This window comes from Diadema antillarum, unplaced genomic scaffold, assembly GCF_040938485.1.
Source record: "Diadema antillarum isolate AM-2024a unplaced genomic scaffold, OU_Dant_1.0 seq00000229_RagTag, whole genome shotgun sequence".
Taxonomy (NCBI): domain Eukaryota; kingdom Metazoa; phylum Echinodermata; class Echinoidea; order Diadematoida; family Diadematidae; genus Diadema; species Diadema antillarum.
In genome coordinates, this window is record NW_027271279.1 from 424929 (window position 1) to 451719 (window position 26791).

The 26791-nt window shown below is 37.3% G+C and overlaps 1 long non-coding RNA gene across 1 annotated transcript in view; it reads left to right on the plus strand.

Moving 5' to 3' along the window:
• Positions 1–26460, plus strand: part of LOC139729228 (uncharacterized) — a 60796-nt gene extending 34336 nt beyond the window's left edge. Inside the window, exons 2-3 of the long non-coding RNA XR_011710856.1 lie at positions 1202–1276; positions 26416–26460. This is a non-coding gene — a long non-coding RNA (uncharacterized lncRNA). The remainder of the gene's footprint in view (positions 1–1201; positions 1277–26415) is intronic.
• The last annotated feature ends 331 nt before the right edge of the window (positions 26461–26791 follow it).

Consider the following 26791-nt stretch of genomic DNA (forward strand, 5'->3'; position numbering starts at 1 on the left):
TATGACCAATAAATGTCATGTGTGCATCTAATATCCGTGTTATTATTTGGCAGGCCTCTTAAGTTTGACTTATCAACATGTACTTCTGAGAACAATGAGCTTCCACAAAGTTTTGAAATTATATGATGACAGCCCTAGATGAAGAGTAACCGCCTTTTCAAAATCTGCCTCTGTCCACACTTTTTCTGTTCATGAATTGGGAATCATTCTAGCAGTGAGAAAGTAGAATTTTAGCTAAACTTCCAAGATGGCTTTGATGTGATACATTGTACTGAGAGTGATGAATGTGTCATTCTTTCATGTAAAAATTTCCTCGGATTCAGTCACACTTGTGAAACATTAAAATTTCACCAGGGCGGCTCCTGTGTAATTCAGATAGACCCTTCCGTCATCCTAGATGTGGCTACAGGATTTGGATTGTCATATATGCTATCACGTGTCGGATAATGAGTTTTGTGATATGCATGCATGATGACTTGGTGGTATAATATAATATCATGTAGACTCATCAACAGTCACTTGATGTAATTAGCAGCTGCTGGGGGGCACTATACCAAGCAGCCTACATGTCATATAATACAGGGAGGAAAATTGAAGACTTAATTTTGTTGCGAGGATCTTAACACCTCAGCTGCTGTTGTTTGTGTTATGTGCCATTTTTATTGTTGTTCTTTCAGTGTATCTGATTTGAATATTAAAATAGATATAATCTTATTTGAATACAAAAAGTGTATTAGTAAACAGATGTAATCTAATTTGAATATTGATCAAAACAAATGTAATCTGATTTGAATATCAAGCAAAACAGATGGAATCTAATTTGAATTACAATCATTATATGTTTGAAAATCAGCAACTTGAAATTCATGCCAAAGTGATGATACCTGATGAGACTAATAAACCTACACCTTGGGAAAGAAAGGAATATCTTCAAGAGGAAAAAAATGGTTGTGATTTTTGTGCTTGAATTAATAAAAATGAAATAAAATCATATCAAATTAAATCAAATTTTCCTACTTGAACTATGATGGTCATCAGGGCAAAGATATAAAATGTGAAAATTGTGGTACCTTTTATTAATTAATACTCTAAAAAACTACTTGTGGATAGAAACAGGTGTGAGGTTAGCTGATCATCTATGCGACTACTTCTCTGACACATCTTCTTTTTTTTTGTTCCGTCAACCTCTGTTACTGCACAGGTCACTCGGACATTGAATGAGGACAGGATCATAAAAATGGGGCTAAAATCATCTATCCAGGCTTGCAAGTAGCAGGTAAGTTCTGTGGTCTTTGCATGTGAGATTTTTTTGTAAAACTCAGTTTACTGGCTTGTCTTCTGTGCTTAATAGAAGGGTACGATTGTATACACATAGCCAATGGTCACGAGTGTGACCATTGCTAATTTTTGCAAAGCAGTTCTCTAACAGTTGATATGAATATGCACATGAGTGTGCTGATGATGTCACCACCTCACATTTTCCATTGATTTTGTACAAAAAACTGACAAAGATTTTTTTCTCCTGCTGCTAAAGTGTAAAATGTTATTATTCTTGGCTGAATACGTTTGAAATAATGATCAGTCAGATATATTTAGGATATGAGACTAAGGTATAATTGCATTTGAACAAAAAAAAAAATAAATTTCAAGCTTTTGTGTACAAACCAAATGACAAGTCATGAGGTGATGTCATCATCAACTAGCTCATTTGAATATTCATATTGACTGTTCAAGAAGTGTTTGGCAAAAATTAGTGAAACTTTACAATTTCATAACTCACTGGATTTTATCCAATTATGATCAAACATCCACTGTTGGTACTTGTAAAATTTTACTCTTTCTTTTCAGACTAACTTTTAACTGGTCCGGAATTCCCTTTTAAAAGGAATTTCCTTCACTCCAAGCCCGAGTTTACTTTGTAAACAGCAGGAAAGTTCAGGAAGCAAAACAGTACAAGGTGCAGCAGGTCTTTTTTAAGAGAAAAAGTTAAGGAATTTTAAAGTTTTTCATGTTTGATAAAACATTGCTAATTGTATGAATTACAGATGCAAATGAGGTTCAGTGATGATACAGTTGACTTACATTTTCTAGTTTGATTTGTAAAAAGAGCTACGAATGGCTAGTCAAAATATTCTTTGGATCAGCGATCAGTATGAATTCTCCTTCACATGAAATTGTCACAACTAAATCATTACAACAATAAAATGATAACATTTGAGGAATATGATATATAGTTCCTGCATTATTTGAAACTAAGAATATTAGAGGAGATCTATGCATGACCAAGTGAATGATATTGTGTAATGATAAGCGCTATCAAAATCAGGGTTCATTCTATCTTCTCTAAAGTAGGTTTCCATAGCAACCTAGCAGATCAGGTGCGATCCACGTTCAGTGTCATGTGGTACCTCCGTATTCAAACAGTCAGACCCCAATGCTTTTCCCACTGCTAGTCAGCTTTTATCCATGTAGCATCACCTGTTATATTTACAGCTGATTGGACTGGCTTTGTCTAAAAGAAATATCTTGTTGGAAGATTGTTCTGTATTATCAAGTCACTGTCTGAAGTTGAAGTCTTGCCAGAATTCTGCACTTTTACCACATAATAACACCCTTCTATTAAAGTTTTGAAACATACCACAAGTCTTGTAATCCGTATCACACTGGTCTTATCATTTGCCATGGTTTAACATTTCATAGTGTCTCTCTTTGACAGAGACAAATGATATGAACACTAAGAGAGAGAGAGAGAGTGAGAATGAAAGAAAATGAGATACAAAGAGGGAGAGATAATAGAGAGCATTATTTATTTTCTGAAGTGAGATGGGTTATATAAATGGCATATATAGGCCCACAAGCGCAAGAAGCAGAACTTTACCAGTGCAGTTTGCCATCGGCGCGTGGCATTTCAGTAAAATGTGGATGGTTTTTAACCTAGCCTCTTATTTGTACCTTGACCAACAGCTATCTCTAATTAAATCCCTGACACCGTTTTATCTCTCACCTCTTGTTTGACCACTGGTGTCGTCCACTCCTTTGATGGTCAGTTCACCCTGATGGTCAGTTGTCTCTAGTCTCGGATGGGGGACTCTATCAATGTTGGGTGAATGAGTCATAAAAGAGGACAAACAAATGGGTGACTATGGATTTTCAAGGAACTGGTTAGGTGCAGCAAATAAGCAAGCATGGTCTCTGTTAGTGTTAGCTGTTGGCTGAGGCCCCCTTGCCAGAGAGCTGTACAACCAGATATTTTCATGTGCATTCATGAAACTTTTGCAAATTTTGCGAGGAGCCAAGATTCGTGTTTTGGCAAGTAAAATGCATGCATGAGTTCTTGTCTACACAGTGCATTGCATGCCAGAGGCAATTTAGGAGAGTTTCATGCTGCGTAAAAGGCAGTCGACTCCATTTCGCAAAAGTTTCATGCCGTGAATGTTTCTGGTTTTACAATAATTGCTAGAGCTATGAGCAGAGGGTGGCTCAACTCCCTCAAGAGAGAGTTGAGCCACCAGGGATAGAGGCGAGCCCCAGCAAGGGGGCTTTTTTGAGATCCATAAACATTTCTTACCCCCTTACCACTTTTGAATGACAGAATTTTGGTATCAGTGTTTGATACTGTATAAGCTGTTATTTTCGCGTACAGATATTTTCGTGAATGACGAGGTCATAGACGTTTTTGCGAGATGTTGTTTTCGGGAATCCATGCCGACACTTACGTTAATGCTCTATTAACACAACGCATGGAGTCATTTTCGTGTGTTGTTAAATTCTCAATCCAACTGTGATTCGCAAAATTCGTGAAAATTAAACCCTCTCAAAAATAACAGCGTATACAGTAGTTAAAGTCACAACCAATCAGCAAAGGTCTGTTCTAAGAAACTCATGTATAATACATTTTGCACTGAAGAAAGTTTGCCGTCTATTCTTGTACTTTGGATTTCCAGTGTTTGAAGGTTTGCTTAATCACCACTACTGTAAATTCATTGAAGGTAAACTTCAAGCCACATAATGTCAATATAGCCAGTAAACCACAGTAAGGCTCCTACATCCTAGAAATTAATTTTATTTGTGGTTCACAAACCCCTCTTCAAGAATGTGGTACATGTATATGATTTCAGACAATATGGTTATTATACACAGTTTCAAAAGCAATGAAGTTGAAACGGATATCTGAAACAATTTCAATTTAGTATAATGTTAAAATGTCAAAATGTTCACTTCATCACTGCATTCTTTAAACTTATTTAAATGAGTCAGACTATTGTCTTAAACCTGTTCAAATTTATCATTGTTGTTATGAAAGTCATCTGTAATCCTAGCTCAAGATTTCTTAAGGCGTGTAATTATCGGGTTGATTATTAGTCCATTTGTTTGGGAAAGCATCTTACCTTTTGTTCCTTTTGTGGTCCAGTACAAATTTTATACATCTGCTATCATTCTTTTTGTTTTTCGTTCTTTATTGTGATTTCATACATGGCTAGTAGGTTATTGTTTAGCAGGTATTTTGATCAATGCTTCTCACATTTTCACCACAGTGAGCTTTGCAAAGGCTGTCATGATTTACTGGTCACTTTATGAAAACACTGTCGAGCATGCATCTGAAAATTTTTATGCAGGCATCTCCTGTGTAACTGTAATGTGCATTTGTATGCGAAGTCCTTCAGTTAAGTGTTCGTTTTTTTCCTTGTCGGCTCCCAAGAAGCGATTAAATATTAACTTTGCCACCGTGCTGGTTCTTAGTCAAAATGTAAGAAGATTGACACAAGCTGATGTACTGGTAGTCTTTAGAATGTATTTTTCCTTCAAATGAAGACAGACTTCATGGCAGTGCAGGAAAGAAAAACAACAACAACAAAAATAGTGTAGTAATAAAAAGCAAAAAAAAAAAGAGAGAACAAAGATGGATTAGGACACCTTGCATTTATACTGGAAGTGTAAAGTTCTTGAACCACTAATCACCCTAGACTATACCCTGAAAAGACTCACTGTCCATGTATGTATGTCAGGCATCCAACTTGTAGTCCTAGTGAGGCCTTGGTCTCAAGTGTCTGGAATATTTGCTGGACCGGTGAAACAAGTGGGCCACTAGGCACACATTCCTAGGGCTGAGTCAGGCTTTCTTCATGAAAAGTTCCAGGACCAACAAGGATTTGTTCAAATAGCGTCAGGGAACAAGACAAACACTCATCGTACATGTGTCTATCTGGAGAGTACTATGCCAGAAGTAAAGTACGTTGTTTGCCAGTACCATTTACTTTTTTTTCTGCCACTTATATGGATTATTTCCCCTCTCTTTTTTTCACACTTTCCCACTAATTGTCGCCCTCTTTGATAGTCTAGCTTTAGTCTCTTGCAGTAAGAATGTGCACTGTTACATAATGCTGCAAATATTTTCCCAGAGTCCCTTGGATTTAGAAGTCCGTAAGTGGTTGATCTTGTGGAATTTCTGCCTTCCGTTTGGAGTAATCTTTTGGACCAACCCCTTTTTGTCTTTGGCAGGAATTTGTGAAACATTTCGAATATTCCTTATAATGATTGGTGTCTATCATCTCTTCAAAAAGTCAAATGGAAATTCACACTTTTAATTCATAGTCAGTTTTCAACTTTATGTAGCAGCAACCATTTAGCAACCAGTTAGCAACCACAATTAATGCACTCTTATAAAAATTGGATGGTCAAAGAAGTTGGCTTATCTCCGTACTTCCATCTTCAGTGGTCAACGTGTAATGGACATAATTTCTCCTGTCGTCCTTCATATGTGTTTGGTTTCAGAGCAATATTTATCCTAATTTACTTTAATTGAACTTTGTGAATGCTTTAGTCTGATGGTCTATTGTTCCATTCATTAGAAGTACTGCCAGCAGTTAAAGGGATGGTACAGTATTGGTGGAGATGAAAATTGGGCTTTAACCTTTTGCGAGATACCAAGAAAACACTGATGAAAAAGTACAGAGCATACTATTTTAAGAGGAATTCAAAGTTTATTCTATGAAAATCGGGTTTGAAATGACTGAAACATCCAAAAACAAAGTAAAACAAAGCCATCGTAATAAAGTGTGGGTCCCACACTTATTAGAATCACTCTGTTTTGGATATCTCAGCCATTTCAAAACCAGTTTTCATCAAATAAATGTTGAATTCCTTATGGAATTACATGCTCTTTCATATTTCAGAAGAGGTTTCTCCTTTATCTCACCAAAAAAATGTCAGAAACGTGAAATTAGGTGTCACCCAAAACTATACAATCCCTTTAACCATTACTGGCATGCATACATGTAAATTTGAAATGCAGAGTGCACTGCTTGTGTTAGCTGTGAGAGTGTATTTTAAACCCTACTGTTTGTTGTCCTATTTTGTTTACTCTCCTTCTCCCAAAGTCCCCACACTTTGTTTGCGTTGTTGAGGTAGGAATCTGCGGAAGTAGCCGAGTGTCGTCTTGATTAGTCAGTCCAAAAATCCTGGAAGACAACGGTTTAGATACCCCCATGCGTCAGGTTGGCCAATGTTTCCGACATAGAGTCAATATTTGTCAAGGTCATCGACATCTTATTGTGATGTGGCGTTCAAGCTCTTAACGGAGGCACCTTCGAACACTCTTGAAATGTTTTGTAACATTCGTCACATGGGACGAATGAATGTGGAATGCATTGTCGATGATGATTCAGAGGTCGTAGGTGGATGAGGTCGCGCCCTCTGCTTCTCTAATTGAGTGCTACCGCAACAGAAGGTGAGGTGTAGTGCTCTACCGGCACTTTGTGCATCTTTGTTCATCAATTAGATTTTGCGAGTGACAGCTAGGGGGAGCCAGACTCGAATCGAGGCAAAGTTCATCTTACCACCAGGAGGTTTTTGCAGGCTCCCAACCCGTGAGTATCTGGTCTTGCAGAAAATTTGCAGAATTGTTTGATTTCAATGTACAGACATTAATTATCAGCACTTCAGTATGTGTTGCGAGCTGCAAAAACACTTTTATTTTAATCATCTTTCCAACATTATAGCATTTAGTTGTTTTCCATCTACTGTAGATAAGCTTATGTTTTTAAAGGGGAGTATGTCTGTACAATATGTTTCGAGATATTGCTTTGAATAAAGGTAGTTTGTTTTATGATGTCATAATAGAATAAGAAATATGCTGGGTGCTTATGGATTTGGCATGTGTGATCTGGTTAACTTTTAAGTAAAAATGTTTACATTAAATTAATGATTGAAATAATTCATTATGGTTACCTGGTCTGCAGTGTTGATTCCCGTTTACACTGCTAGTCTTGGATACCAGATGTTTTGTGTCCTTGATGGTTGGTCTGGAAAGCTAATTAATGTTTCACATCTCATGCCAGTGCTGTTGCCAGGTTGGGTAAATATAGTGCACCTTCCATGGTGATTATGTTTGCCTTATCATCCTGATCAGGTACGATCCACCAAACATGGGAGAGGTTGCTCCGTTTCCTCACCTTTTCCTCTTCCATTTTTTTTTTTAATCCAAAGATGTCGAGCGAATGCTTATCTCTTCTATAATCTGGGTGCATGATACAATGCTGCCCAAATTAATCAGCCAGGTCGCTGTATGATCCAGCCTGACATTTTGATCAAGATCCATGAGAGAGAAATGCATACTTTTGATGAGGACACAGATGATGATAATCTGGATTTAAAAAAAAATTAATACTCTACATTCTCCATGGCATCATTTGCTAGGTTAATATCTGTGCCGCCACACACATCATTTGTGAAGGAGTGGGACTTTGATACACATATGACCATCCTTCATTTGTATTAGAATATACACACATGTATGATAGCATCTGTTTTTTCTAAAGCTTGATGAACTTATGTAAGGACTTAATGATTGAAGAAATTGCAGTGAGCAAAAGGTCACCCCATAAATTGTACAGAAAACTCATCACTTTTCAAGCAAGAAACACACACATTCAAAAAAAAAAAAAAAAACACACACACACTAAAAGAACAAGAAGGATTTGTTAAATGATGTTTGTGAGTTATAGTTTTAAAACTAAAATAATGAAAATATCACTTCTGTCATAATAATGTGTCAATGCTTTTGGTATACAAGTACTATGGAGTGAGAAAAATTGTGTAAAATTGACATCTGTTAATAATTTCAGATTGTACACCCGTAGTTGGTTTAGAGAATGATGAAAACATATTTTTCTTTTCGATGTCAGTGTGTGTACGTTCAAAGGATATACTTTTGGACTGTGTTTGTATGCAGGTATACAGTTATCATTCAAACAGGCATCAATATTAAAAAATAAAAAAAATTAAAACTCAATATTCCTTGACAGAAGGCATTTGAATTCTTATAGGGCTGTGAAGCTCCTGATAATGCTGTTCTTGTTTTTTGGTTTTTGGTTTTCTTAGCAACATCCCCTGCAAACCCTTGTGTTGCACAGCAGTAATATAAATTCAGTATATATGGATATATGGAGGTAGAGGGGAGGGAGCAGAAGAAAAGGGAAACGAAGAAGATGTAATTCAGATATTCTACAAGTTACAGACAACTTGACATGTCCTTACATGCAGTCAAGTGCAACCCTGCCTGACGTGTTAAATGAAGTATGGCTGACCGAAGACTCTTTTTGCTCCGCTCTTTGCATTATTCATGAAATGAGATATTTTTCATTTATTTCGCGAGGAATTCGGGCTCCAAGACAGTAATCCGCCCTTGATCCCCGTCCTCTGCTTCTACTGGAATCGTGCATCCAAGTTGCTTAAAAGTCGCTCCAGTATACATGTATTACTCAATCAAAAAGAATGATAGTGTGTAGTTAGCCTTTAATTCAGACTCATGCATAATACTTTAAGGTTCTGCTTGAAGGGGAAGTGTTGTCAAGCTCTTCAAAAATTGATGTTAACCCGTTGCAAACTAGTCCTATGCATACTGGGGCCGAGTGTCTATGGGAAGTGCATTTTATACAAAAATCTGATCCTCAAAGGGTTGTAAGCATGATGTTAACCACAAAAAAAGAGTAAATCTTCTTATTTTAGCAGTGCCTTATAGGTATATATTTCAGTTCCATCAACTTCTTGCAATGAAATCACCTCAGTTGCAGCCATTGCGATATGATATGTGGTGATATTCTTGTTGTAACATATCAGATATATGCATTTCATCATAGCATTTGATTGGTTTACTCAAACAGCAGTTAGAGAGTTAGAGATTGAACTTGTGACATGGTAGGTCTTCATGTAATCTCTTTCAAAATTCAAAGCTACTCATTATGGACAGTTTTCTCAGAGAAGGGTGTGATAGGAAGGAAAAGGGTAATTGTCTTTTCTAGTAAGAAAAAAAAGAACAAATCATTAACCATGTTGTGCTCGAGGACAGAAATAGGAAAGGTATTTGTTTTATTTTTTTCAACTGTACAACACTTTGAAACTTTGCGTAAGGTGATTTTTTTTTTTTTTTTTTTTTTAGGGAATGTGAATTTGATTCACGTTTTGCGTGGAGCAACACAGGAGTGTTATGAGAGTAACACAGGAAGCTGTTGTGGCTTAACTGATAAGATGATGGACTATAAGTAACAAGGTTCCAGGTTCAAGTCCCGTGGTTGTGCCCCTTTGGTGAGGCACTTTATTCTTGTTGCCTCTGGAGAGGACTTAAAGGACAAGTTCACCTTCATAGACATGTGGGTTGAGTGGATGCAGCAATATTAGTAGAACACAACAATGAGAGTTTGAGGAAAATCGGACAATCCGTTCAAAAGTTATGGATTTTTGAAGTTTCTGCTCAGTCACAGCTGGATGAGAAGACTACTATAGCTTGTGATGTCATATGAGTACAACCATATAAAGAAAGTATAAAGAAAATTCAAGATATTCTCACTTTTCTCACATAATAAAAGAACACTTGACTTCTGCCTTTCAGAAGTCAGGGGGAATTATATCACCCTAACATAAGTCAGTAACAAGTTGAAGAAATGTGCACTTTATTAAAAAAATCAAGTTTTGTGAAATTCTCTTTTTATTTTCCTTATATCGTTGTAGGCACGTGACATCATACACTGTAGTAGTCTTCTCCTCCAGCAGTGATTGCACAGATACTTTAAAAATTCATAACTTTTGAACTGATTGTCAGATTTTCCCCAAACTTTCACTAATGTGTTCTACTAATATTGTTGCCCTCACTCTATCCACATGTATATGAAGGTGAACTTGTCCTTTAATGCCGTCGCACCCACCCGTGGTTGCCTGTGTAAAGGCGTTTATTGCTTCCTTAATAGCGGTCATGTTAAAACAAGTCAATTCAAATCAAATCAAATTCAAATGTAGCAGTTCTTGTAGGAAATTGCGAGATGTGTCAGATAAACGAGGGCAGCATCGGCTTGTTGTGAGAACCCCAAGACTACCATGGGCCAGACAAGGACACATGAAAACAGCTGTACTGATGGGCTCTGGCGCTGAGATGGATGGGGAGTAGATGGGAGGATTGATAGAATTAGTTTAATTATCAAGATAGCGCTGGAAATAGATGAGTTTGCATTTAGGCTCTCCAGATGCGAGAGTTACTGGGCAGGTACAAATGCCGTTACCTAGCATTGAACGACAATTAGATTCCTAATTAGATAACGCAGCCAAATTGATCGGCTGCCCGAGACTCTGACTCGTGGTGGTAGTAGTCGTGCGTTGCTCGGGCGGAGCGGCATTGAAAAAGAGATGGAGGATGGCACTCATTAATGATACCTAAATGTTGAGGTGAGAGCTTAATGTCATGCAAAAACATTACTCACATATCGTATTTAACATGACAATACAAAGACAATGTAACAGTATAAACCAGTGAAACATTATCAGGCCAACAAGAGTCATGTGTCCACCGGGGAAAATGTAAACATAAAAACAAAAATGTGACATTCAAATAAATCCATTGTTTTGTTTGTGCTCAGTAATCAGGTAAGATTTTTTAAATGTGTGTTGAGATTATGATAGTAATAAGTATTGGAGGTTATTGATGTGATTTGAGTAAAAGGGAAAATGTCTTGAATTATTTTGCAAGAATGAGAAAGCTCATGACAACCACAAAACAGTTATTTATCAAAGGATTGCTTAGCTGACTTATCACAAATTATTTACAGTTTATGTGGCACATGATTTGTGGAAAAAGGGCTAAATTGTGAGATAATAAGCAATTTGCACAAAGTGCTTTGTCAGTGTGTTTGTTGTTGGGGGAATTATTTAAAGCTTAATTATTAACTGTGAATTCTTCTTTCATTCATAGTACAAAAAAAAAACAAATTAGGAAATGTGTGAAATCTGTGGTTACAGCATTATGTAGGTTCCCTATGAATAGATAAATTCTGTTCCATTGAGATATTCCTGTCTCGCAGTCAGAAGACTGAATTGCACTAATAATTACCTTAAAAAAGACAGGATGAAGGCATAAAGAGAAACTTTGATAGATGATTAAACAACAAATTGATATTAAAGGGTGAGTGATTATAATGATTAAAGCTAATCTTATCAAATCAGTGTTAGAAGATATTCTCAGTTTTTTTACTTTTTATTTGATCCAATATATGGATTCCTTCCCCTACATTTGATTTGAAATGACATTTCATTGAAGCATGAATGACATTTCATGGAAACATGTGATGCGCAGCAAATATAGCTTATGACTTAAATTAATGCAAGAATTGATTATTTAGAGAATGCCCCGATGATAGGGATTATTTTTTCATTTTCTTTGCTGACAGAATATTAAGAAATTGTAGAATGATGTGCACCTTGATGTCATAGTCCCACAAGTTTGATTTGATGTCGTGCCATCTGTCACTAATAAGGGGCATACAACTGAGTTGAAGCTGAAATGGCTTAATGACAGCAGACCATTGCCTAATCATGCCGAAAAGTAGCCGCCGAGTGGTGGCTAACGAGAGCGGAGAAGCACAGATGTCGGTGTGCCGATATGCAGCAATGCGTGATCGCTCGACGGATAATGAAGACGCGTCCGATCACAGCGCCGCACGCAGGGCAGGAGCGAAAGCGCCAGAATGTCAGAGCGGAAGTCAACGAGGATTCCATCTGTGCCCCGGAAACAGCGCTGTCACCATCACAGACTGTCTCCAGCTGTGCTTAACTCTATTACTGCCAGTGGCAGTTATGATCCTCACAGTGTCAATGACGCTTTCAAGAACTAGACCTGAGTAGGTTAACATCATCTTCTGCCAGTCTTCTCGTCCATCCATCTCAGGGGCCGAGCGCTTCGTCAATGAAGTCTCCCTTGTTTCCAAGTAGCGTTGAGCTTCTCGTGTAGCCAAGAACACCACAGTGAATTCAGAACTTGCTGAGTGATGTGATTAACACCTGTAATCACTAATGAGGCATCACCATGCACAAGATATAGATTCTGGGAAAAAGTAATTGATCGTTTCATCCAACAAGATATATTAATCACAAGAAAAATGGGTCTAGGCCCAGGGTATTATCACTCAGATACAAAGAGGTGCCAGTGTTGATTATCTTTGCATTTCAAAGGACCTGCCATTCTTTGTGCCATATTTTTGATACATGTAGGTGTTTATGATGTCTTTTCATTTTCAACAGCGGAGTATAACAACATGGTGATCAACATAAGTGGAATATAGTTTATTCTCTCCCTGCCATTAATAACTTTTTGCCCAGAATAAATCTATCTTATATGCAATATCTGAGGATTACTTGGGTCAATTTAGCATATTATCAAAGGGAGGTTGACATTTTTTTTTAATGATATAAGTTTGCAATGTTGTGATAACATGCTTTCAGAGCCCATATTCCATAATTCTTTTTTGCATGAACTTGCTAGAATATATACAGGGAAGGATTTCATTTTTTTTTTCTGCTGATGGAAATGTCATCTCACACTTGTCCTTCAAGTTTTGAAATTCTCTTTCAATCTCTTAATCCAACAGCCATGCCATTTGCACAAACAGGCACACGATGACTTCCATATTTCACACAAGTGCTGTCAGCTTGTAGAGGCACCATATTCGAGAGGAGATGGACCATTCTACTTTTTGATCCCTTCGACTGACATGCAAAAAGAGGCAGACAAAACGTTTGGAAAGGGTCTGTGTTCATGCTGTTGATTTGACAATATTGTCTTCCCCGCAGGGGGACCCAATCCGCTCCCAGGGAAAATGATATCGTATTCAATTTGGCCGTCACAACACCCCCGTGGGTGATGCTTTCCATACCCGGTCACGGCGAGGAAACCCAAACACGAGTGCGTCCCGAAGTCACCGTTGGGCTTTGCCAGTCGGTGGCGCTCCCCGTGTATTTCAATGTGTTGCCGTCCGGTCACTGCCTGAAAGTAGCAGTTATCTTTGTTATGGTCCATTACTGGCCGTAGAAGATATTTAGTGCTCGACAGGGGAAAGATGTGTCTTTTTGGCAAGACACTGATTTTTTTTCTTTTATTTCTTATTTTTTAGGTATCCATGGATGTAGCAAATCCATGGAAAACATCCCTGTCACAGATTTAATCCGTTGAGAGTTTCCACTGTTTTTCCAAGGCGCAGTGAGTGGACTGAGGTGCCTCCAAAATTCAATCAACTATGCCCTAGAACCAATCGACTCCGTAACCCGATCCGAGCTAAAAAAACGCAAAAAAGACCAAAGGCGCAGATAGGATAGGGAGAGAAAAAATGTCTTCATCCTATCCGTTCAGCTCTATTGCATTTTGACTCTGTATGAGAGTCATTTTTATGATTATGTGAGAAAAATAATAAGCAGTCTTGGAGTATAATATCTGCAGTCTTTGCAATTTCAGTTTGCAATGATGTATCTGCTACAATGATATAGCAACACACACCTTTTGTGATCAACTTTAATGACTAATATTTGCGTTAGTAGCAATGCTCATTCCCTTTTTCTTCTCAGAATGTTTGAAATGTCTGGAAAAAAAAACTGATTTTTTATTGCATTAATATTCATGGGTTGATGGTATGTCTAATTGTTTGAATTGTCCCAAAAAAAGAAAAATGCATGTATATTTCTTTAAGAAGTTATAATGCACATTTGTGGCTTTGTAACAAATGAAAAACAAATGAAATAATTTCACCAAATAAAAAACTTCTTTGCCTATGTGTGATTGCAAGAATAGAAAAAACCATATGCTTTTCACTGAACAGGGGGGTGTTTCATCAAAGTTGTCAGCGCTGACAAGTTGTCAGTCTCCGACAATTACCATAGTAACAGTCAGTGACCAGATCTTCTCAGCCAATCAAAACCAAGGATTTTACTGAAATTGTCAGAGACTGACAACTTGTCAGCACTGACTGAATTGATGAAACACCCCCAGGGCTGACACAAAGTAAACATAGCTAACAAATGCATTCTCAGGTTTTGGCCCAAGTTCCAACCTCATTGGATGCAATAGGGATGTCCTTACAGTCATGATTTGATACATGGTTGAATTGGCAATCAATAGCATTCTGTGCCAGACTATCCCCTCATTCAGACGCAAGCCAGTTTATACCAAAACTTGATAAAGAAACGATGTATAAAGAATCATCATATAGCCGACAGACCGTTCAGACGCTTATCACGACCGTACTGGAAAACATCGTATAAATGTGCAGTTTCCCACTGCGCATGCTGTTATGGTCATGATTGACAGCTGTGGGGTCACCTTTTGCGTGCACTCCCATTAAGCCCCGCCCAGTTATACCGTTCTATGGTCGCCATACGTTCAGACACACAGTGGACACGATAGAATACTGATTCGTTATCGAGTTCTATTCGAAACGATGCTCCAACCATCATTTCATTATAATTATGTCGTTTCATTAGTTTGCGTTCAGACGTATAAATTCATTGAATAGCTATACCGTTTTGGTATATAGCCGTTCAAGTATACATTTTTTGCGTCTGAACACCCTGTATGTCCACATCACAGTTTTCAGCTGACATTGGGTTGTTGCAGTAAATCATGTATGAATCACCTGCTTGTGAGATAACCAGCATCTTTTTGAAACAGAGAAGTGCAATAATTCATCCAAGCACATATTGCAGCCTGCGAAATCTTTTGTTTATCCCCACAGCTTTAAAGAGAGAATGGACTTTTTGGAAGTTTGGATATCACTCTGGTATAGCACACTCTCCTTCTCTCTCGCTATGCTATTGTAACAGGAGAAGCCCAACACCGTAAATCATAAGTCTGCAACAATAAGCAGCCTGTGAAAGATTGCTAGTCCAGAGTAATTGGCAATCAAATTTGGAATTATAAAAGTGGCATTTCATCGCTGGTTTTGATTTCTGGGCAGTTGATGTTCCAAATGCACAATTTAGATTAGCTCCCTCCCCATTTCCTTATGACTAAAATTACTGTAAACTAAACAAACACACCAAAAAATGAAAAAAGATGAACTTCAATTGGGAATATATCTAAACAGCACCCTGTTATTATTATTATTATTATTATTATTATTATTATTATTATTATTATTATTATTATTATTATTATTATTATTATTATTATTATTATTATTATTATTATTATTATTATTATTACTGTAAGCTATAAAATGCTCAGTTTTGAGATAGGACAATCTTTGCTCCTACTTCTCTTCCTTAAGAATTTCCCATGCATTGCCTCCTCTGTTGTTGATTTATTCCCAGGCCCATAAAACGGTATGAGTAGTTCCATCTCTCCTGTCTCAAGTGTGAGAGTGACAAGATTTGATAATGCTTGATAAGTGGCCATCTCATAATTTAAAGACATGGTCTTTGGGTTTGACCATTGTTCTATGGTAGACTTAATTAGCTACTTCTCATCTCGGGGGAGGGGAGGGTTTTCCCTGTGGATACAGAGCTTAATTGGAAGCAATCCAACACATTTTTATGTTGATTAAGTGTCATTCATTAGTATTTTGAAAATCATTTATTAGAACAGTTAAGTAGACTATATATGCTATCCTTCCTGTTTCGGAATATGATACATGCAACATATTTCAGTCTATGCGTAGCTATAGGGCCTGTTGATTCTCTAATGCAACTCCTTTGAACTTTTATAGATTCTCACCCAGAGAAGTTATGTGGATGTGTGTGTTGTTCAAATGTAGACTCAATTTTCTTCACATTCTGCTCTGGGAAGCAAGAAAATGTGTTAACATTTCCTGGTATTTTCATTGAACATCTTAAATTCTCAGGATTTTCTCTCTTCCTTATATCGTCGGCTGAGAATGAGAAGGGCGTTAAGTTGTCTTGAACACTATGGGTTTAGTGACAACTTAACGCCCTTATCATTCTCAACAGACGATATGTTAACTTTAATGCCTCTAGAAAGAGATTCCATTCTCCAGTGGCTAACCATGAGTTAAATGTTAGATTGTGGTACCATGACAACACAGGTAGGTGGTTCGAATCCCTTTGAGACCATTTTGTGTTAGGTTCTCTAACACTTTTTATGATGACTTCTGCCTTTGTTTGATAGTAGAATAGCTTTCAAAACAACAACAAAACTAACTCGATGCTATACGTATGTGCATCTCATTCATGAGGGTTTTAGTTGTCAGTACTTCAGGAGTTTATAGCCTGTGTCGCTAGTGTTTGTTTTTTTTCTCTCACTCTAAATGGAACCTAGAAGAATATCAAACAAACAATATTCAATCTTTAAACTAGCGTTCCCCTTTTATGTCACCTTATCAAGGAGAGTTTATCCTCTGAACTGATTGACCGTCATAAGGGGGGCAGTTTTAGAAGCCAGATATGGTATCTCGATGCTTTTGCAAATATTTGGACAAAAAGAAAAAGAAAATCTGAGATGGGACTTTGTATGATTTGAGTCAGACAATTTACGGAATACCGGCCAGTAATCCCCACCTTTGCCTAGTAGGTGGCATCCTGATAAGAGTTTGACACAGTAGGCGTGTCTTCATCAGCCTGAAGTTCAAACTAGCGGGACATTTTGCGGTCTTAGAAAATAGCCCGATACAGCGAATGTGCGTCTTCATCAGCTCGAACAGCCTGCTTCGGGAAATTAGTCCGAAAATTGACGCATGCGCACTTTGCAATATTACTCTGCCTGGCTCGCGGTTCGAAAGTGGATTTCCCCGCTCAAAATCTCCTATATCACCATATGTAATTCTACAACCAGGGAGGTGAGCAGTACAGCAAATTCTCTCCAAAGGGATATTAATAACGCTGCTCTTTCTTCTGTCCAGTGAGGCATCTTATATGAAATTAACGAATTGCAATGTTTAAACAAATCCAAAATGCACACAATCTGCAAGAATCTTCAGCTAAGGTAGAGTGTACCAGAAGAAGAAGTTTACAAAAGAACAGCTAGCATGCACGGCACTGAGTTTTAATAGGGAGGTGAGAGAAATCACCTCCCTGGTTTTAAAGATGACAACAACAGTAGGCCTATAGTACACACATGTGATCCTTGAATACACCGTGCGTGTAATGTACTAGCTGCTTGTACATGCGCTTTCCATTGCCAGCTGGCTAACCAGAAGCGTGGAGGGATCGAGAAAATTTCGGGCTGATGGAGACGCACCCAAGATAGCGCGCTATTTCACGAATTAGCGCTCTAGTTGACGAACTAGACCAAGATTTTGGGGGAAATTTTCCCGATCAAATAGCGCGCTATCTGCGTCTTCACTACACAGATAGCGCGCTATTTTGACATCGGACTAGTTTGGTAACCGCAAGATAGCGCGTTATTTTGAAACTTCGGGCTGATGAAGACACGCCTAGTGCCTGAAAAATGGAATGAAAAAAAAAATAATGGACATGTGTGATATCAGTGTCTGTTGCATTTTGCCATAATACTGGGTGAGTTGAATCTTCAGCCACTGAACTAGAGCCATAACGTGGACAAGTGATTTGTTTATTTATCCATTCATTTATTTTTGCATTTATTCATCTATTTGTTATCTTTTGACTGATTGATATCATAAATTTGAATGCTGTCCCACCATTTTCTGGTAGATTAAATTAGAGATGTGGAAATTCTGTGATGTACTCCTGCATGAGATATCTCTAATAATGTTAGACAGAAAAGCATAGTCAATTATGTGATATTCAATATTCAATTATGCGATAAGTATAATCACATCTCCACTGGCTTTTTCTCACCCAAAAGATATTTAAGTTGTATTGAAATCTAAATTGTAATGACATTTTTATTCTGAAAAAGTAACTTTTTTCATGCATTTGAAGACTTGGAGAAAAGACTGATGCAAACAAAACTGAGGCTGACCCCAAAGTTGAGTGTGACGAAGAAACAGTACGGAATGAGCAATTCATAAGAACTGTCTTTTATCATCTAGTTGTGGGCCTAAGGCAAACATGTCTTAATTTGACAAGAAAAACCCTCCATTCCATATCTAGTAAATCCCCAACACCTCGGCAAGACAGCTTCAGTCCACATACCTGACTCTTTACTCACCATAATGTTTAACCCCCACTGCCTGAGTGGTAGATTAGATTTGGTAGTGGCTTTCTTCGCACAGCTCTTATGAGTTACCATGTTTTCTTATCGTGGCCGAATGAAGTACTCTGATTGCTATTCCATGCTGGCTGTTATAGGTTTTTATTTTCTGAAGTGGCAATTGGGCAGCTCTGTCAAGATAAACTGATTTGAACTGGATGAAGAACAAATGCTAGTAGATAAAGAAACATTTTTTGTTTATTAGTTTGTTCTCTAGCATTTTTTTTTGTGGCTACTTGTGATAGATGATATCAGATCATTGATTATGGCATCTTGGCATTCTGCCATGAAATCAACATGCACATTAGTGTGTGGGACCCATAGCATTCTTTGTGTCAATTAAATATTGTGCCCGAAAATATGATCATTTCAATATTCAATAACCTCCCCGAAAATATAAAAATAATAAGTAATTTGAAAGCTTTTAAAAGAATGGTAGAGTATGTGTTATAGTGTGGATTTCATAACTATGTTTGAGCTAATTTGTCTGAATTTACGTGAACTTGTTTGTGTCACCCTCTTTTGTAGCGTTTGTGTTTAGTGGTTAGTCTATATTCCTTTTCTTCTTTTTTTTCTTGGTATCTAGTTTCTGCTATGGTGTAATGTATGTCATTATGTTATGCTTGTTTTTTTTTGGGGGGGGGGTTTTTTGGTTTTTATTGTTAATTTGCTTTGAGTGATTTGTTAACTATTGTGTTGTTTTTTGTTGTTGCTGTAACACTGTAGGCCTATTCACAGCCTCTCTGAAAAACAGCCTCACCTGGCTGATCGAGGGCATTTTATCCTGTGATTAGATAAAATAAAACAAACAAACAAACAAACAAATAAATTTGAGCCTATAAGAAATTGTTTGGTCTTAACCCATTTAAGATTTGTCCCGAGTATACTTGGACAGGTGTCTATGAGAAACATATGTGTTATAGCAAAATCAGCTTGTCCTCAATGGGTTAACCACTTGTACATATCACAATGAAAGAAGTTAGTAGTTTCCTGATTGGTTTTATGTTTCATTTTGTTGAAAATGGAAAAGTATCTGACAAGATAACACTGTACAAGATAGACAGCTTTGGTCTGTGAGAATAAATGATTAAGCAATAGATTAAATTATATAATTTGTAGTTAGACCAATCCATACAGATATGCCAAGCTGTCATGGCTTCAATGTGGAAAAATACTCCCCCTTCATAAAGATGACTATAAACAAGAATAAAGAATGAGAAATAATGACAGTTGTCCATTTTTCTTCATATTCTTACAATAAAGTACAATGTTTTTATTTTCTCTCTGTATATAGATAATTTTCCTTCACAATTCAGTGCACACGCATACATGCAAATACTGATGCGCACATACAAACATATAAACATATCACATTTACAAACATCTATGAATATATAAGATGTTATGATCATTCATCCCTCATCCCTCATATGTTCACTTTACAGTCCATTATTAAAAAGACAAATGAATAAACATAAGGATAGCATGTTTCGTCCAATATTCTCTTCCTGTTTTTAAAAATTTCAAAAGTGATTTCTTTTTTTTTACTTACAGCTACAGGCATAGTCATACTCTAGACCACTTTTTACTCATCTCTTTTTGAAAAATGACTTGTGAATCACGTACATTGTGTTGAATGGGAAAGGGGGGATATTTATGTAACTGATTGAATCATATGCACCATTATTTGCAAACATATTAGGACAGGTTGTATAGGTTGCTACAAGTAACTCAAACTGTTTGAAATATGACTTGTTTGTGTCATACAGAAATATGTTGGATATTCTGCTACAGGAGAATATTAAGATCAGTTACACCCAGGACTTAATTTTGATGAGCCGAATGATTTATCGGCATCCCAAGCCCGACGATCTTTCATTAGTCTCGCCCTCCGCCCTTGCCATATTCTTCTCCCTCTCTTTTTATATCTCTGTGTGGATTGCATTTCAAATACTTCTTCTTTTTTTTTTCTTTTCTTCCAGCAAAACATGATGATGGCATAGTCTGGAATATTTTTCACTTGATCGAGTCAGGAAGCTCTGTAGTCTGTTTAGAATTTGCACGGCAGCATGAAATTGGAGCAAACGTCATCCACTAGAGTTAATAGTCACGATGTCATTGAAAAATTGGACCGACTTCCATGCATATAGGCATCACTGGGGGAAGGTGTAGTAAAAAGTCACAGCATTTTGATGTGTACATCTATAAGAGAGGGAAATCAAACCAACATCAATTAAAGTTTCATTACCATCATTCAAGAAAAAGAGAAAGTTTTGAATTTATGTTCACAGTTCCACATGTTTTCTTGATTTATTTTTTAATGTAGTTTTTTTCTTATTTGATTGTGGTATACCGAGCCATCTTATTAGAGAGCGAAAAAGGAAAGATTGCTAGTGTATGAAAACCATCAAAGCATATCATCAGAATAAACATTGAGCACAAATTCACAATTTATTGCAGCTCAATTTCATGTTGCCAGATTACCTCTTTCTCCAGCAGAAAGAGAACACGATGAGAGCACAAAGATGGTTTCTTCAATGTAACCACCACCCCCCCCCCAAAAAAAAAGGAAATCAGATGAAGTCACAAAAGTCATAAAATTCGAAATCAGTTAACAGTTTCCAAATAATATCAAAAATTGTAACATGATCTGTAAGATACTGGAACTATTACCAGTGACTTCATAGGCCAAGAATGTGCAGTTGGAGATATTTATTTGATTAGGGGGACATCTATAAATTTTATGATCAGTGCAGGTAGTTCAAGCTCCTACGCCTGACCTTTGCACTGCTGTGTTGCCTTGATTAGATGGCCAGAATCAAATAAAATTTGGTGCTCAGTTACACTGGAGTTCTCTTTCTGCCATTGGCATGATATGTGTTTGGCAACTGACTGCTGCGGTGTGAAATAGTTCTGGTGTGAAGAGTCGTCTGTTGCAAAGGAAAATCTGCAATGTTTTCGGGGAAAATTGGCAGAAAGATGATTTCAAGACTTTGCTTGACTTTGTCATCACTATAGGCAACCTTTTGGTATTGAAAGTTAGTAGGTTGTTGTTGTTGTTGTTGTCTTGGTTTTGTTTTGTTTTTGTTTTTTTAAAGTGGTCTAGAAAGAGTTTAATGCTCTTGGGACCCTGTAAATCATTAAAAAAAGATTTGTGGTCATTACCTTTTGAGTGGTTGGGGTTATCAGCCATTAGGGTATACTCACAGGCGATTTTGCCTTTGTGTGCATTTTTAATGGGTTTTTATTTTGTGTTTCAATAATTTTTTTTTTCTATCATGGGAACTGTGCATACTGTGCATTGTTCATATCCTCATTCTGATATGCATAGCTGGATCATTGTTGTTTTTGGTTCTTCAAAGATGGCATGTGTTGTTCTTTTTTTTGGGGGGTGGGGGTTTCAATATTTTGACAATCTGCAGGTCCAAAAATTAGATATAGGGACCATTCTTGATAAAAGATGAATTTTTAATGAAATGTGTCATTTCATGCAGGGATTTATGCTGTGCAATATCAGAGGAGGTTTAAAAGTGAATTCTTGTGTTTGTTTACCCCCCCCCCCCAAAAAAAAAAAAAATAGATTGGCTTTGAAGAGATTTTGTGTTTAGAGGTTGTCACATCTTCCTAGGCCTAAAATAAATAGCTGAAAGTGTTTGTTGAAATAGATACGGAAACTAAATCTTTTTCATGTCTGGCCTCTGATTGCTTCTTATAGAGCTGGTAGCTTATAGTAGATGTTTCTGACTGCTTTCTTGTAATTCCTAGCGAATGCCTCACCCCCGCCAAAAAAACTTCGATGTCACCATTTCAGGGCAGAGAAGGAGGCTGCAAATCTGTCGTCTAGCTCGTAACCTGGGCTCTAATCTCGGCCAGAGAGATGTGTTTGCTAGGCCTGGGTTGATATCCACAGGTTTGAAAGGATCGCCAACCATTCATCATCACTGTGCGACTGAAAAAACAGTCCTACCCTCCAAGCGTTGTCCCCCCTCCCATCTCTGTGACCTGATCGATGGCTAAATTGACAACCTGATACAGAAATCAGATGTCAGAAAAATCAATTTCTACATTTTTATTATTTGGCACAGAGTGAAGTATTGATTTTGATACAATTCTTCCAGATGGTGTTGTACAAGGAGATAAAGCGGTCTTTGTGTTGTGTTTATGGCATGTGAAATGTAGCAGCTGTGCTCCTCACTTGTGTAGTGTAGTTCAAATAACAAGACCATCATTTCGTTACAGCCAAATTTATCAGAGCAGAGGTGGATGAGTGTGGTTGGTGTTGTTTGTTATTTGTTGTCTAGAGGTTGGAAAGTACACAGGCAGCCAGGAATGTGGAGAATTCCCTGAAATCAACACATGTCTTGATGAGTCAGAGTAATTACCCCCAAATGGGTCATTTTAGGATCAAAATCAGAAGACCCCTGACTGCTACTTGTGATGTCATGATGATGACATACTGATTAGATCCTACCCACACTTTTGCAATCAAAGAAGCTAATTGATTGTCCACGATGAAAAGTTGACATGAGTGATTCTATTTTCTGTTACAGAGTACTATTTCAACTCAAAATCTCAGTACTTATAGTTCACCAGTTGCTGCCTCCAAGCTTATTATTTCAGATAACAGAGCCATTTTTTTTAATCAAAATTTGATGTTTCTTCTTTCTTGTATGTATGTTTGCACACCAAATCCACGCTAATTGTACACTTCATTTGAGTATATACTTTTGTTATTATCCTTTGCTTTTCCTCTTGTCAGTGTTCTCTTGTATCTATATGACTAACTTAGAAATCAACAAACAAATATGCATCTTTATATGAAGATTCTTTTACAGTTTTCTTCAGGTTTTTCAATCTCATATTATAGATATATGTGAGATGCACAAAGTGACATATTTTGAGGAAATGTCTTTGTATTGATGACCATTGATTTGAATAGCTTTACTTCCAATGAATAAAAAAAAAGGTTTAAAAAGTGAGATTTATGAGAAGAATTAAGGAAAAAAGGAATAATTTCCAAGGAAGCAGTAGTTGAATCTATATATTTAGTCAGTTTTATTTCATATTATTACTTATATCCTTTTCTTTACTTTGTAGAATCATTTTGTACTTTCTCCCATGTGTTCATCAAGAAACAGCTTACAAATGTGAAATGGGATGATGATGATTATGATGATGATGATGATTATGGTTGTTATTATTATTTATTTATTCATTCGGCATTTCAACATAAAATACCTACAAGTAGAAAGTCATATTACATGATATTAAGAATGTGGTGATTCTAGATGCAAACCACTGGTTGCCGGGGGAAGAAAAGGAGAGGAAAATTAATAACAGTGGCAAATACTGCTGGTTATGTTTGAAGTCTTAATAATGAAATGATTTGAATAAACAATGGAGTGCTCATTCTGTTAAAAGTCCGAACACACCCTGTCCAGACGACTTGTGAAGTACTGTATACGCTATATATTTCGCGGGGGTTTTATTTTCGCGAATTTCGCGAGTCGGGAGCTATTCGCGAAATTAACAACACGCGAAAATATTACCTTCCAAAATGAATCCCTTGCCTTGATGATACGAACTTTTCAGTACTATTATACCACGTCACGGCTTACCGAACAGACCATACTGGCTAAGCTTGTTTACGCACGTCCACGTCTACTTACGAATACTGTAGAGAGCCAATCCATTATCGCAAGGGGACCACCCGTCAGAAATCTAGCGCGATGGACTTAACCACTTCAAAAATGTTGAATTCTAACTTACTAGTTCGCAGAGTTTGGTAAGTTTTTTTCATGCAGTGTATCACTAGTATCATTCTTATTTGCTAGTAAGTTGAAAATTCACACTTTCTTTGCCACTTCATATTTTCTCTAGTCCCCCAATCGCGAATTTAACCACTCGCGAAAATGTGTGACAGCGGCAATTCGCAAAAATTTATGTACGCGAAAATTATAGCGTATACAGTATTCTTATGGACTTAAAGGTACTGATTACCAATTGGAGCAGCGATTTAAAAAATGTTCACGTTATCACATTTGATGCATATGTGTACATCAATTGTATCTCAAAACATCCTACCATATAAAAATTTTGCAATAAAGCCTAAAATTTAAGGAAATATCACAATTTTTTTCAATAAACCATAACTGTAGATGGTTTATTCCAGAAACAATTTTATTGTAGCTATTGTTCACATTTTATATATTTAACAGTACTTAACATTGATTATACAGATTAACATTTTTACATTAATAGTTTTTATCCCTAACTCACATTTCGGAACTATTTGGAAGCACTAAAGCTGGGTTTTTGTTTCATCTGCATATGATAAATTATGCCTTTAAGTTTATGAACACCCTTCAGAGTGGATAGATGTGGGCATCATTTTCATTTCCCATCCCAAGACAGAGCCTGTGGCTGAGTGTGTTTCAATTCTTTTGTTCCCAGTCTCAATGGAAATCATTTTATGCCCATCCCACTTCCTCCCCTACCCCCCCCCCCCCCCCCATTGAAGGAGATGTGTTATCTTTTCTCTGCTTGACTTTACTATTGTCTACATGCCCAGGAAATTACCAATTAATCCCAATTAACCCTCTGAAAGTGACACCTTTTAATCCAGTCCCCTATAAATCAGGGATTAGAAGAATAAAGGAGCTATTGTTGTTGCTCAATAGGAAAGACAGGTTCTTTGAGTTATTTCTTAGTAAGGTCAACGAGAACTTCTTTGATGGGACTGATTTGGAAAACCCAAAAGAAGTTCTTTTCTCTGAAATAATCCATTATTGTTTTGTCATCATTCTTGTAGACACTTTTTTGTAAACACAATATTGAAACATTTTGAGTTATGAATGTTTGTGAGAATGTGTGAAACAAAGAAATAGGTAGGCACATTTAAAGTTTGGTACTTGTGGCATTTTGAATAAAAAAGGAGAGAATGTTATCAAGGTATGAGTTGCAGAATGCCCCTCCCCTTTCTTGGTTATTCATGCATCACTCATGTTGAAAATAATGACATGTAATGTTTTCACATATCATTTTTAAATTAGTAATATTATTCCATGATGGCAGTGCAAATGTATTAAATGTCATTATCATGTAGGCTTACATAACTGAATTAGATTTCTTCCCCCCCCCCCCCCCCCCCCAGGCATTTTGAGATTAATGGGCATTGTGATAACACAAGTGTCTGGCTTTCAAGACTAGATTTGCTGATGCTCTAAATGTATAGCCATACCTTATAACAGTAAACTTTGATAAAAGTCATTCTGAAGTCCCAACCTTTTCCTTTTCTTTCTTTTCTTACCCCAGCCTTTACAATAGAGTCTGTAGCCAGTAGGACAATGACCTGACACATTTTATGTCCTTGCAGCTAGACAGCTCTATACCACAGAATATTGATCAGCTCTCATTGCCCTACACCACCCTACCCCTTCTGCCTGAATAGACTAATCCGCAAGACAACCAGCCACCCATTGTCTCTGCTTGCTTGGCTCAGGCCACATCCATTTAAACACAGGGGTACAGATCAATGGGAGGATCAATTAGCAAGGAGGGGCTAATTCTTCAGGGAACAAAGGGACAGTTCCTGTTATAATAGTGTATGTAAGCTCTACATGCAGGGGTGAGACAGCCTTGTATGGACTTGTTTGCTTGATGAAGTCATGATGTGGTTTTTGTTTTTTGCCTTGGGAAGAGAAAAGAGGGAAGATTGGAGGGGAGGTAACAGAGACGTAAAAGTAACATTGCCTATTTCCTGTTGGGCAGGTGTGAAACACACATGGCTCTATAGCTTGAAGGTTTCTGGACGCATGGCATTTAATCAATGGCATTGATCGCAGATGATAAAATCGCTGTTGCCATTTGCTTGTATTTTTGTTATCCAATGTCCTTCATTTCCCCCCTCTCTCTCGTAAACTCTCGTCAGATCAGTTTTTATTTTCGCTGTCTTCCTTTATCCCGGTCTCGATTGGCAGCCGAGGTGATGTAGATGTCGTGGATGCATGCACACGAGAGCGCAGGCCGAAACTGATCGACGTCGGCGCAGCGTCTTTTGCTTTGGAAGATTGTCGAAACCCGCTCAGGTATGAATGCAATCAAATCATTTTATTCAAAGTGAGAACGCCTTTGTGTATTATGTCATTATGCCATGTGGATTTCGTCTGACATTTTGATACGTTTGAGTGTATCGTATGAATAGTGCATTCATTGAATGGGCGTGTTGAGAGAGTCTATTTCTATTGAGAGTAAAATTAATCATCATTATCATGGATTCTATGAATTGAGATTAGATACTGATTAATTTTTTATACAAGTTACAACAAATGGAGCTTTCATCATGTGCTCTTACAA